Here is a 15,022-nt window from a genome sequence, read left to right on the forward strand (position 1 = left end):
AAAATCTATTAAAATAATGCCGCAATGTTTTAAAAGTAATTATAACGCGATTGTATTTAAGAGTGTCAATTCCTAAACTTAAAGCAGGTGTTAAATATCTTTGGGAATATTATCGCCTCATTTAACAGCTCTGTCATAACATATTCATATATTATCTCATACAGACGCAATGCATAAGCAACGAATTTCCAAATTATTTTAGGCTTATAGCAGTATTCAGTTTTAACATTCATTTCTCACTTCCTTACTTAAAGGTATGGATTATATATTTCAAATTATAGGAATAAATCAACAATAAGCGCAAACTTTTATTACTGTTTGAATTATACAGACTTATTTAATCAGTTTGAATTCATTTTTTTTTCTTCAAATTTTCAAATTTCTGCTTTATTGTAAATTGTTGAAACAAAATTTTTCTTAAAATTTAATTATAAAATGCTAATTGTATTCAATGCTTACCTTTTTTTTTCTGAATTCATCAAAATTTATATTAATAACTTTGAGATTTTTATAAAGACCAAATATATATATATATATATATATATATATAGCAGTTTTGAAAAAAAAATTATGTATTTGAAAAAAAAAAAATAGTAATAATTCGGAGTATTTAAAATAATAATAATAATAATTGGATGTATTTGAAAAAAAAAAAATATTTCGAAGTATTAACATTACTGATTTTCCGAAGGAAATCTTTAAATATTTCTAACATTAATGAACTCATTGCAAAAATAATTATTTGCTAAAACTGATTGTTTAAACTTCGAATGACCGTCTTTCGAAAAGATTAGAATAATATCTTCGGATTGCGATTGCGCTTTCTGTTCAAAATGTTAGCGATGGCCGCAAATGAATGTGTCAAAAAAGAATTTAAATGCAAATAGGATTTTTTTCTTTCTCTTTTTTCGTTCGACTCTTCCATTTTCTTCCAAGCACTTCAGCGGATTACATTTTCAGCCGATGCCAGCAGAACACTTCAAAAAGAGTAACGAGCCATTTTTATTATTTGTCTTCTGTCACTCACAATTCGGATTACGAACCCACGATAATGGAACTAACGCCAAAATGCGTAAATAAGGATTTGTGGTCCAATCGCGTTGGTTCTGGGTCACACCCATTCCTGATTGTTTTTTAGAGGTCACTGAATGCCTTTTGCAGATAATAAGAGCATTCGTTAAAGATTATGTGATTTTTTAGAATTTTTCTTGCGTTTCAGCCATTGCATTGTTGTGTTGCATTGTGTCTGAACCAGATACAAGTGGATTAAATGCCTGTGATATTGCCTAATCCTGACGTGTCATTTTATTGTAACTTTTACTGAGCTGCGTATCTTATGGCAACCGACAATGCACGTGCCGTGTCGATTTTTATTTCATTTCCTTTCTAGTGCAATTATTCTGGCGTAAGGGGAAAAAAAAAAAAAAAAGAATTATCTTGAACAGCAATAAATATTCGGAGATTAAGTCATGAAATGATAAACCGTTATTATTTTTAATTGTAAGCAGTGTCTTATCGTTAGACTTAATATTTTATTTATTTCACCTTCTTGCCTTTTCCAGCTACAAGCTGGAATTAGTTTTTATTTTGTGTTGGAAACTGAGCTTTGTTACGTCAAAGAGGTTGTTGAATTGATAATTTGATGCATAAGTGAACTATGCATAAGATCCAAGATTAATCGCACAGATTTTAATTGATCATTTGATATATATAATAACTTTTTGAAATGTCCCGTTTAGAGGTTACAAAAAAAAAAAAAAAAAAAAAAATCAAAAACTCAAGTTATTTGTTTGATTTTAATTAGAAAAATTGCTATGTTGAAAGGGGAGGGGAGTAATTTTATGAGATTTTTAGTAATTTTTATCAAATAGATATGTTATGAAAATATAGATTGAAATTTTATAAACTCCTTAATTGTAAAATGTGTGGAAACTGCAAAAATTCTATAGATTTCACATTCTCCCTCCCCAAATTTCGAAATAAATTGGCTTATGAATTCTATCACATCTCTGGGGAGAACCAATATTCATTATATGACAGTTAAGGTTTACATTACTTAATGATTTGGTATTTTTAACTTATTGGAAATGATAATCTTTCTAAGTCACTTCCTAGTATATTGCTAATTAATAGAATCAACATTTTCTTTATGAGTGATTTTTTTTTTGTTGTTGGTTGGATGGTTTCTACTAATAGCAAAGCAGTGTCAATTATTTTTTTTAAATAAAGAAATCTGAGAATTTACAAGCAATGACTAACGATCCGCCAGTTCATTATTAACCACGAAATATTGGAAGAGTTCGTTGCCTATGTCAAAACGCCTGTTGAGTTTCTTTTTGTTGTAAAATTTTGTTCGCATTCAATTAGACTGATTGACAAAGAGATGTGATGAAAGCTGCTGTCATGAGATTTTCTCACTGATAGATACCTTTTCAAAACACTCCGTCTTGTCAACAAAAGAAAATGGTCTGGAGGAAGTACGGCTGGAATAAAAACCACAAGGCGTTGCCATCCGCTTCTCGTAGATTTTAATTTCACCGTGACGTTATGACTTTTATTTTCTTCTCTTTTCCTGTTTGGTATTTTGTTTTTTTTCCTGTTTGCGAAAGCAATCTTTTCTCATTTTTTAAATTAAAAATTTTTCTATTTCCTCGACATTTGGAAACGGAAATGAATAAATTTGAACTTGTTTAGAATGACGAACATTGCAATTATTACGCAGACGATTTTTATGAAACTGAAGACAACAATCATTGTGACACTATTCTTTTGATAATCATTTGAATTTAATGAATATAATTTAGTTATATATACAATTATGAAATTTTGAAGGAGTTGGTTGTTATACAAAATAAATGGAAATAAAAAAAAATTTCATTTCCAAACTCTAGATTTTTTTGTTTTGTTTGAACGAAATTTGTTTTTTAGTGCTTTGTACGAATTCTTCAGAACTCATATCTAATAGTTTATCCAATAACATAATGTTGCATATAATTAAAAAAAGATATGTAACTCATTTTAGAATAAATGCAGTAAAATAATTTATTTCAAATAATTGAGAAAAAGCATTTATTATTTTTTTTTTTTCATTTACAAGCTCCAGATTTTTTATTTGAACGAAATATTTTTTTTTTTTTTTGTATTTGTTTCGTACGAATTCTTCGAAACTTATGTTTAATAGTTTATCCATTAACATAATGCATATAATTAAAAAAATGTATCTAACTCATTTTAAAATAAAAGAAATAAAAAATCATTGCAAATGTTTGACGAAAAGCACTTTTTTTCCCCTTCCGACAAAAGCACTTTTTTCCATCTTTATTAGTTATTTATTTAGCAAATTTTCAATTTGTTCGAGACAAGACACAAACAAAAACAAAAAAATGAATATATGAAAATGTATAATAAAATAATTTGCTATTAATTTATTTTAATGTTACAGTTTTTCAAAATACGAGTGACGAGATCTTTTTAGTCACCAACATGATTCATCTCTATGTTCGACCATGGTTTTAACCCAGAATGCGTCAGATGATACATACACCTTACCATCTGTTGTCCATTCTGCGGTTATGGAAATGCTGTGTTAGTGGAGAGGAGTGCTCTTTGGAATCTTTGATTGACAGTTGTCCTTGGAGGCAAAAGCAAACATAATCCTTCTTCATCGCGGCGAAACAGAATTCGAGACATTTGGAAGTCATATATTCTCTTCTTAAGAAGACATTCCAAAGCCACGCATCAATTAGTTCTACGCATCGCACCGCAGTTCTTCCGCTAAGTTCTTTCGTTATATCCGCCATTCTGAGAAATCTAATTCGATTTGATGGAAGGGAGAGACGGAAAAAAAAAATTATTTATTGCCGATATGTACTTGATTTTTACATTCCGGTCTCTTACCGTGAAAATAATATTCGAATTCAATTTAAATCTAAAAATACTACTTAGGGAAAACACTGATTTTTCTTTGTGTGTCATAGTTATTGTGTTAAAGATCGGAATGATATAATTTTATAATTATATTTTGAAGAATGGTATCATGTTCATAAACAATGAAGGCCAATGTATCACAAGCTCAATTTTGTCTTTTGTGATGATTAAAGAAAAAAGTGCTGGAAAGTAAATATTGAAATCATTTCATACTCCTAACATACGTCTCTATCAATTTGATTTTGAAATCCATTTTAAATCTTGCAAAACCGATAAAGGGCGTGACCTCACAGAATATTATAACATGATGTATATAACATGCAAACTTATTTTTGTGACAATTGTCACGAAATTGTTATTTCACGTCATTTCTACGCCGTCCAAAAATTGACCTCATCCAATGATTCTGTCTCACTCACTCACTCACTCGCTATACAAACATATGATAGATATACAGGAGAAAGAGGGCGCCCCAGTAATTTCGAATAACTTCGAATACTCTGGAGCCTACCCTAAATAACTTCAATAATCTGTTTCCCATATTTAATTGAAGTAGAAAATTTTCATGGCGGTAAAAATCACTATGCAATGAATTTATGTTATTTAATTATTAGAACAGGGAAGGTCTCTGTTAATTTTTATTCATTTTTATAATCATTTATGGATCTGGGATACTGTGCGAATATATTTATAACTAGAAGATAATAACACCCTATTTGAGCTGTCAAATTATCTTTACACAATTTATTTTGTTGATTTTCGTATCGTTAAATCAGTATTTTGTAAATTATATTGAATGTCTATTTTTATCTGCTTTTTTTTCTTATTAAAAATTAAAAAGTTAAGAATTTAATAAGCCTTTTTTTTAAAATTTGATATAACAACATTTTTCCAAGAAGTTAAAGAAGAAGAAGGGGAAAAAAAAAAAAAAAAAGAAACTCTTAAATTGTTTTTAGTTTTTTTAAAAAAAATGGCAGTTGTTTATTGAATCCGGAAACATTGAACTCATCTTCTTGATGTAGAATAATTTTTTAAAAAAAGGAGAGAAAAAAAAAGAATCTCTATAGTATAGAAATGTATCCTTGTTCTTGAGAAAAACTGAAAAAAACCAGATAGTTCATTAACCAGGATCAAAATTACAATTTCGATAAACTTGCAATGTTTCAGAAGAAAAATTAGAATAAGAATTAATTGAATCTGAACCGTCATTTCAGAAATCAGACAGAACTGACTCACCCGTCAGAATAATCAGGATCAGTTTCATCCTCGAGTTATTGCAGTGTTATAAAAATTAGGTCACTCTTCGAAAGATCCGGTCTTGAAACGTTTTTTTGCTGAAAAACTTACTTGGCAACTGTTATTTCTTTCTCTTTCTATTTTGTCTTTTGCTAAGTGACCGAATTTTGCAAAGAATTTGTAAAACTTACCGGAATAAGTCCGTCTTGTAATGTGTTATGCGGTTTGTAATAAACCTGTGTTTTCTTAAACGTTTATTTCATCTTCAGTTGAAATTGGAGCATGAATTGGATTTTAAGATCTAGGGTGGTTGTAAATGGGCCGAATTGTATAGTTTTCTGCCATTTGTTTAATTAATAAAATTTGAAATGATGAATGGAATTCTTATTTTAGAAATTTATTATTCTTTTGGCATTTGCGTTTTGTTTTAATGTTATCACGTTTATGAAGCATATTTTTAAATGAATGTTTATGAAAATGTATTTTCAATGGTAACATATGTTTATGAAAGCATATTTTTAATGGTATTCAATAGTACTCTGGATTTAAAAAAATCCTTAAGAATAAAAAAGATTATAATAGGTTTAAAAGAAAAGATTTAAATAAAGTTATTTCTTGTTAACAAAATATAAATTATGTTAAGATCTGTAACTAAATCTGAAAACTAAAAGTAATGAGAACTTCAAAAAAATGTATTTAATAGGATGAAAAAATACATCAATTGGTTCGATTTTGAGTATAAAAGTTTTATTAAAACACTTTTTTTTAATTAAAATTCTTCTTTTACAAAATATTTTATAATGTATAATTTATTAATTTTAATGTATTGTTATTATTTAAATATTAATTATTTATATAACAAAATTAAATTAATAAAATTGCTTTTAATTAAAGACATAATGGTCGCATTTATACTTCATTTATACTTAAAAATTTTTTTTCATTACACTAGATTTTGTATTAATTGCTTCTAACGCTGAAATTTTCATAAATTTCTTGGTGAAAAAGGGCATTTGAAAATCTAATTATTATCAATAAGAAAATTAATTATATGGGAACAAAATTTCGATTCTGAAAACCTTATGATGCATAATAGTCTGCAGAGTTCTTCAAAACTCTGCAGACTATTGTATTTGAAAAATAAAAATAAATTTATATGTTTGTTTTTTTTAACTTTCGAGAAATGCAAATGTTGAAAGCGTGTGTATTTCAGATCTTCATACATGAGTATAATGTTTTATAATGATTAATTTACTACTTCAAAAAGTAAGCGTAATATTTGTTTAAAAGTTTCCAAGTTCACCTTTTCGAAATCTAATAATTTCATTAACAAGCACCCCCCCCCCCCCCCATGATGGTAAAATGTAACAAACAACCAATGCATCAATCCAGGATAAGAACTGGATCCGATAAATAAGGATACGAACTTTATAATTATGCTAACGTATTTTCAAACGGTATTCAAAAATGTTGAGTTGAGTTGTATTTTATTTTTAAATAAGTTAATTCATATTTATTTAAAGAGGTTTCTTTTGTTCCGTGCTGACTGATGGGAAAAATCCAACAGGAAACTGCATACACGATACTCCTTTTTTGCATCGTTAACGACATAAATATTGATAATGTGATTTAAGAAGTTGATAGAGCTCGACAAGAAGCCATTAAACGACTTCTTGTCGAGTCCATTTCTTAACTGCAACTGACCTAGCTGCGGGTATCTTTGTTTTCTTCATTAGACAAAGAACCGAGAACAAATTATCAATCCTGGACCGCCATTTTTCGCAAAGCGTGCCTTATTAGGCTAAATCAGGCCAAACGTATCTGGTAGCCAAGCACTCTGATTGGCCGAGGCGGGGTCACATGATATTCCGTAGACTAAAGTTTTGAGCGGGAAACAATCACTCCATCTGATTATATCGGTATCTCGATACCATCTTTTTTTCCTCCACACTTCACTGACTCTTTCACAATGGATTCCTGCCCCTTGCAATTAGACCTTTGTGTTCCTTATTAAAGAGTTACTAAGGGGGTGCCATTGTCCTTGAGGCTAAATTGCACCCCAAACGATAGTTCTCGAGGTTAACAAACAGATTCGGAACTCCACAGACGATTTTTCGTGAACTCTTTTGGAGGTGGCGTTTTCAGAATCATACATGCATTCTCGGCTGCTACATTTATAGGCCTGGTCTTGTTTACATTCGACAGTTTGGTCAATAAAAGAAAATATTCATAAATTTTAAGAAGAATGAAACTGTGACTTGTTTTGAGTAAAGTTTTCTGCAACAACACTTTTAGCTAATGAATTCCATTTAAATTATATAGCTTCTTTAAAACGAACCTTTCGAATGGAAGAAGAAATGAAAAATCTTGTTATAAGGACCCATGACCTCCTATCAGATCTGCAGCTTATAAAATACATTTTATTTATCAATGCAATACAATGAGTGGACAGACTGATGGGATAATTATTTACAAAAACATTGTATGATTACCTTTAAAAAGATTATTTCTAAAAGCAACTGATACAGAATGGTGAAATGATTTTTTTTTTTTTTAGCATTGAGTTTATTAGTGCGTTTAAGTCATTAAGCTGATTAGAAGTATATGTAATATCTAAACTGCCTTAAGATGTAACCATTTAAAATTTTCAGATAATATTTTACATTCTAATTTTCTTTACTAAGTGATATTTGCTTCGTCATTGATATCGATATTTGTTAGTGACTCTGAAATCTTTTTGTGTGTTAAAATGCAAAGAATTCAAAAAGTAAAACAAAATAAATTAGTTTTGTTTATAAAAGAATCGCCCAAAGGTTTAAAATTTCATTGTAACTTAACAGGATACTTCGTTTTTCACTTACTAACTTTCCCCCTGGAAATTCTTTAAATAACTATAAATGAAATTGATTGTGACTATAACTCTAATTTTGTGCTAAAATATTAGAATTTTATATAATACATAATGTATATTTCATAATTCTAATTTTTTCCTAGTTGGAATTATTCGTAAGTAAACTGTAAAAGCTTTATAAGGATTGGTTTTCCTAATTGTCGTTTTTTTTTTCTTTCTTTTTCTTCTTTTTTCTTTCTGTTTCAAATCTGTGAAACTTGCTTCATGCTATCTGTGAAAACTGCTATTTTTAAAGGTTTATGCCACTCTTGATTTTTAAAAAAAGAATATTTCCAATTCCACTCTGAATTGCATTTTATTCCTACAACAGTTTATTCAATAAGCGCTTCGACTTAAGCGAAAGGTCCCCCTTGGCAATTCTTCTTTTGTTTTAATATGACTCGTTTTAAAACTTATATGAGTCAGCTACATTACCATACAACAGCAGCTGCCCTAATGAAGCTTTGTTTAGCTAGCTGCGGCAGTTAGTACACTGCCAAGGGGGGACCAAGGGACTATTGGGCTCTTTTGTTTATTGTTCAGAATTCTCGTCTGCACTTTCTACTTTCGTGTTCCGTGGCAATACTAATTATGTCAGCAAATCTCAGGAGGTTTATTAACGAATCTGATCCGTGCAGTGGTGGGCCCACAAACGCTATAGACTTTTCCCTATTATGCTGGCGCGTGAGTTTATTTACCTGCAAACTTGTTGCCATTGCAGTTAAGTTAATGGCTGTCTGTTTATATCCTCTACATCGGACTTACTGACTCTTTATATATAAAAAGGCAGCTGTATCCCCCTACTGATTTTAATTGGGTTATACTAAATTTCGTTGATCTGCTCTCTCTGGGGTCTAAGCTCTTTTTTTTCTTTTTTCTTTCCTGTTGATGTTGCTTGTGCTCTTCCGTAGCGGCAGCTGAAAATGTTAGTTTAGTCTAATGTTCAGCGAGAGTCATTATAATGAGGATTCGGTGGATGCGGGTGATAATGTAATGCGGGTGCCCCGCCGTCAAGACTTCAAGGTGTTTAGTTTCCGCCCATGCCTTATCATTATGGATCTTTGAAACTGGAAGGAAATCGCTGGCCTTGAAGGAGACCCACACAGGGCAGTTCAGGAAACCTTTTTCTTCCATTTCCCCCCCCCCCCCCTCCCCTAGAGTTGTCAATCTTTTATTACTGATCGGTAAATATCGGTCTAAGAATTTATTATCGACGAAGATTGAGTGGGAAGAAGGACAATTACCCCCCCCCCTCTTTCAGCAAATCGAAGGAAAATTTATAACTGTAGTTTTTATTCGTGCAGAATAATAAGTAACATTCTTGGAATGTGAAGTTGTTTGTTTTTGTTGCGAAATCATCAATGATGTATATACAGTTGCATCTCCAAATGGGAATGAATGCGCAGAGCAATACTTTTTAAAATTTTATATTGGAATCAAAGAGAAGCGCAATGAGTCAAAATTTGCCTTTCAAATGAATCAAAATTTAAGTATTATTCTCTTATATATTCCAGTTTGAAACATACCTGAAACCTATGAAATAAAGCTAGTATAAAACTACTCTTACACTTAATATTTAGATCTGCATATACCCATTTGATTCATAAAAGAGAGAGAGAGAGAAAATAGAATTTGAACTTATGGAATTCTTTTCCTCAGTGATTCATTTAAATTTGAAAATTAACTAATAACTAAAAGTAATAAAAAGAGAAAAATTTCTATACTTTATGCTTCTCATAATTTTCATTTTGATTTTTCTATTTCTATTTTAAACAAAGTTTTGTGGATGCTTGAAGTTTGTGATGGCTTTGATATTTCATGAGAAAATAACAGTAACGCCATTGAGCAATCTCTCCACCCCCATATGTTTCTACCTGATATTAATGTGAAGTTGAATCAAGATTATAAATTGTTTCCAAATTTATATTCCTTATATCTTTTGACTATTCTAATGGAAGGGGAAAGAAGAAATATTTTGGAAACCTGTTTAAATTAGGTCTTTAAAAGAATTGATCTTTATTTGTATACTTTATTTTGTTTTGTAATCACAAAATAATAGAATAAACTGAAATCAAAGTATACAAAATTATCTAAATTTTTTATTTTATTTAAAGCTTTATTTAAAAGAACAGACAATGACAACAAAGAACAAGATTTCAGAAACAATATTTGAATAAGCACTGTTTCTCATACACCTAATAATTCGAGTTCCTTAAGCAAATCCTTTGTTGTAATGGATGTTTTTCTGGTCGCTTTATGTTATTGCCTATTAATATATAAAGCTTCTCTTCTTTTCAATTAATATCTTCCAAAGAATAGATGTGAAACTTGGTGTTTTATTTCTTTGTAATTATTTGACTGACAACTTTTAAAGCACCTTTTGTTACATCAGAAAGATTTTCAGACGTCAAAGCCAAGTTATTATCTAATTAATACTTCATTCTAAACTATAAATTTATTTAATTAAACAGGATCTTGCATTCAGCTTGTGGAGCAGATCGTTTTTTCACAGCTTCCAAGAGGGCAATTACAAAACAATGAAAGCTAGCGCACCTCAGCAACCACGTTTTGCTGTAAATGAATCCATCCTTTTCCATTGAGAATGCTCACAAAAGGGCCTTTCCACACAGTGGTCGTTTTTCATGAAGTGGTTATTTAACCGATCAAAGGACGTAGAGGATGCAGAAGGATTGTTCTCTTACCATTTACCCTTTAGATGTTCCAAGATGTAATCAGAGTGCGTCGGTCATTTTCTCTTGATGAATCTCTGGCCAATTAGGGGTATTCTTTCGGAGAAGAGGAAGCCAGTCTTTTTCTTTCGAGGGTTCGTATTCATTGCGGTTTTCAAAGCGGATATTTTTTCACTTGGTATATCTTGATGATCCTAAACCTGAAAGGTAGTCTCCCATCACCGTTATATGTTTTTGTTTTATTCTTTTTTAGTTGTTCTATTCAACCCTTTTTGTTCATAATAAATTTCTAAAATACATCCGTGAGAGATATGTGCACTAAGTTGTGGTAGTAAGTAAAATCAGTTTGTGCGATAAGTCTTTGACGTTAATTATTTTCAGTTTCACTAAATGTTAGAGGACATGCTTATTCCCCAAATTCATTGAACTTTCATTACTCAGCCTATGAGTATTTCACGCCATTTTTATCATTTTTCCTTTTAAGTGTAATAAGAAAAAAATTAACACACAGTAAATAAGGATACTTTTATAAAAAATTTCTTATTTTAATTGAATCATTAATTTGTAAAAGGGAATAAATCCCCTGCCCCTCAAAAAACCTGTTTTCTAGGAGAAATAACAATAATTTATTTATATTAAATATGAATATATTTAGGTTAGCTGTGCACTAATATGTTAATATGTACTAACTAGTAACACAAAATTTTTTTTTTTGTCTAATGGCCACAGATATCTTTGCACTTGCCCTGTTAAGCCCATTCCGACGGCCTGTGCGCATCTTGTGAACAGACAGGCACTTTTTGCACTCATTACTCTCTCTTGTGATTTCTAGGGTTCTTTGATGTCTTTTCATTTTTACCAATAATTTGCGGGAAACTCCCTACCACAGGTTGGGGTGGTCCTACAATGGATTAGTAGGCAGATTTACGACCATATCTATAAAGGCAACAGGCCGTAGGAACGGGTCTTAAGATAGCAGCAATGTTTACATTCCTTCGCAACCATAGCATCTTCGGATAAAATCCCCTTGGTCCGTGGACCAATTTTGCCACTTAATAATTGCACTTATGTGTAGAAATGACACGAAAATTCTTTTTTTTTTATAACTTTAATCGAAACTTTTAAACGGATGCTTGTTATGATTTTTTATTCCAAAGAACAGTTAAGTTTCGTTTTCAGTCCTGATAAACCTCCTTAAATAGAACACATCGAATATATCTGAACTCCTTCGAACCCATTGGAATGCAAAGGTTTATAAACCCTCCCTTATCTTGTAAGTAGCTGACTCACTGTAGCGGTTGCTTTGGAGTTCTGCGAGATAGATAATTTGCGACAAGACAAAGTGTGTGAAATTACCTGCCCCACCGCTACGACAGCGGAAGCTAAGGGTGTCACGAGAGACGCCAAGTTCTCAAGAAAAAGCCTTCCCTCAGAGAGTAGTGACCAGCCAAGCGTGACTTCGCTATCTGACCGAACCTATTGTCCTACACATTATGAGAAGTCCAGCCATTTTATTATTTCAACTCATCCATTGCCTCTACCAGAAAAGATTATTTTTCTTTTGCTTTCATGGTCAAGTTCGACGTTTTTGTCTTTGTTAAGAGAGTGGACGAGCTTACGGAAAAAATGGCGGGAAAAGGACGATAATGATGGGCCTCGAAAATTGGCCACTAAGTGCTCACGTAGGTGGGTTTCTTCTGCGCGCCTCGCGATAAGAATCTAACTGTTGTTGAAAGAGCAAGGAAATTTGCTAAAAGTCACTGAAGAATGGAAATCGTTGATAGTCAGGAAAGTGGAAAAATGCTTTCAGTTGTTCTCGGATCGCATTATGAGTGTAGATCTTGTCGGAAAGTCGATGGTGCGTTAGAAGATACAGTTTATTCATATTTTATCTGATTTTTTGTCATTTTCGACGAAAAAAAAATAATGTTTTTTTTTTTATTATTTATTTATTCGTTACTGCTTTCACTTTCATTCATATGTATTGTGAATGGTATATTTTTCAAAGACCTTGAACTTAACATTGTTTGGTGTTTTTCCCTATGTTTTTATGCCAATATGGATTGAATGTTTATATTTGTTGAATTATACTTATTTTCTGTGAGAATATGTTTTAGTGTAGTTGTATGGTGATTACAACTTCCTTGACCTTAAGGTAATCTTTGATGTCAAAAGGACTGTAAAGACTATTTTGGCAAAAAAAAATGTATTGAAATATCTCTACCGACAATAACAGGAAACTGTATATGTATCCTATTTTATCTATGAAATTCTTTATTTTTTAACAAATGAATCAGTATGCTGTAAATCAGCATCAATAAAATTTTTCCTACTTAAAATTTTTAATGAAAAAAAAGTTGTCTTTCCAAATACAAAATGTTTTAAGAAGATTTTATTTTGTTCCTCTTGGTTGATCATGTTGGCTGATTCTACTTAAAAAAAAAAAATCTATGATTACAACTATTATTATCAAACTAACTGATTGTTTGAAATATTTTTAAGTTAAATTATGGTTATGCATGAATGGTTCCGTTCGCAGTAGAAGCAATTATTATGGTATACATTTCAAATTGAGAATTTGAAATGTATACCATAAAATTTGAGAGTAATTTAGTACCATAAAATTTGAGAATTTGAAATGTATTTGCAGTTATTTCAAATTGAGAATTTGAAATAACTGCAAACAAACAAATTATGAAATTTTCTAGTGCATTGAATGTTTATTTCTATCGAAAATTCTCAGTATTACCGGAAAATATAAGTTTGAATCGATTTTTCGATTTGATGGTAATTAATGAATTTAAATGGAAAAACCATTTTACTTCCGTTTTCTTTAGGAATAAAGGACAAAAGTGCATCTAATACCGCATATACCAAGATCAAATAAATACTTCGGGCTAATATTCTTCTGCTAAGATTCCAGCACGGCATCTTTACCTGGAGGCTGATTTTTAGAAGAAAGAATTCATTCTGGACGCTTAACTTCCTGAATCTCTAAAAGCCGGTAGAACCGGTGTTTACTGAGTGTCGAACCCTATCCCAAAACCAAACACAGCTGTCTAGGCTAAAAAGTTTTGTCGTCTTGCACGTCTTTGACCCAGGCCAAATACTCCTAAACCCCAAGGCGAGAATAAAAAGAACACCTTTTATTTTTTCGTCTCCCCCCCCCCTTCCACTTTGATTGTCGCCTGCTGTATTGTGATCGCTCCCTGCTGCTCTCTGGTGGGAAAATCGGTAATCTTGTTTGCATTTGCTGGAATTCGTCGTTGGTAAACGAATATGTGTTGATATTTCGTGCTTATATATAAAGAAAGTCTTCTTTACGATTCACGTTAAGTCCGGAATATTCAGCCTCGTATTGAGTTCAAATATTGGGAGAGTATCACCTGCTCGAATTGTATGTTCTGCTTACATCCAACATGGACGATTCATAACCGCGATATATTTTTTTGGAATTAAAACTGCCTGTTTAATGAATATTGAAAAATTGTTAATGCTATTATTTATTTGGAGAAAAATTAATTTTTTTATACAAATGCGTAAGTTATTGTGAATAAATTCGGAAAGTTCATTTTATAAAATTCTGTGCCTTATTTTATTACAAAAAATTCGCTATATTAAATAATTGTATTAACATAGCGAAAATCGCTATATAAGCTAGGATTTTGTTAGTAGCTATACTACTTTAAAAATATTGTTGTCAAACCTTTGTTGTAAGGAGCCCTTTTCTGTTTTTAAAATCAATTTTACTTAAAAGTTATTTTATTTATCATCTTAATTTTATCTGAAACACCTTAGTATGACAATTTTTCAGAATAAAATATCTTCATTAATTTCTTTCGGTGTTTTTAAAGAAATAAAGTAATTTTAGAAATATCAGTTATGAAAAATTTCTTTTAAGAGGACCAAAGAAAAAAACATTCAAAATTCCATGCTTTTGTTTGAGTTATTTTTCAAATGTGATATTTAATGAATAACAAAAAAATTATAAAGGTGAAAGGATTTGAAGCTTTTTATACTTACTTGAAATTATAATCTTTAGTAAAATGATGTCGTATGTCGTTTAACATTTTAACGATATTGTTCAATTTTGTAGAAATAATTGCGTGGCAAAATAATTGGCGTTCTGAGGATACAGAGCTTTTCACCTGCCTGCTCATGTTACTTCGCAAACAAGAAATAAACACACCTGGTCGGATAAAACAGTCGCGATAAATGCATATGCACTTTATATTAGCGTATCCACACTTCCACATTAAGGTTGATGCCCCGACATCAA

The 15,022-nt window shown here is 30.9% G+C and overlaps 1 protein-coding gene across 1 annotated transcript in view; it reads left to right on the forward strand.

Annotated features, from left to right (window-relative positions):
* Window positions 1-15,022, forward strand: part of LOC129957121 (hemicentin-1-like) — a 76,247-nt gene that overhangs the window by 44,040 nt on the left and 17,185 nt on the right. The gene's annotated exons all lie outside the window — the stretch shown is intronic.

This window comes from Argiope bruennichi, chromosome 11 (genome assembly GCF_947563725.1).
Source record: "Argiope bruennichi chromosome 11, qqArgBrue1.1, whole genome shotgun sequence".
Classification (NCBI taxonomy): domain Eukaryota; kingdom Metazoa; phylum Arthropoda; class Arachnida; order Araneae; family Araneidae; genus Argiope; species Argiope bruennichi.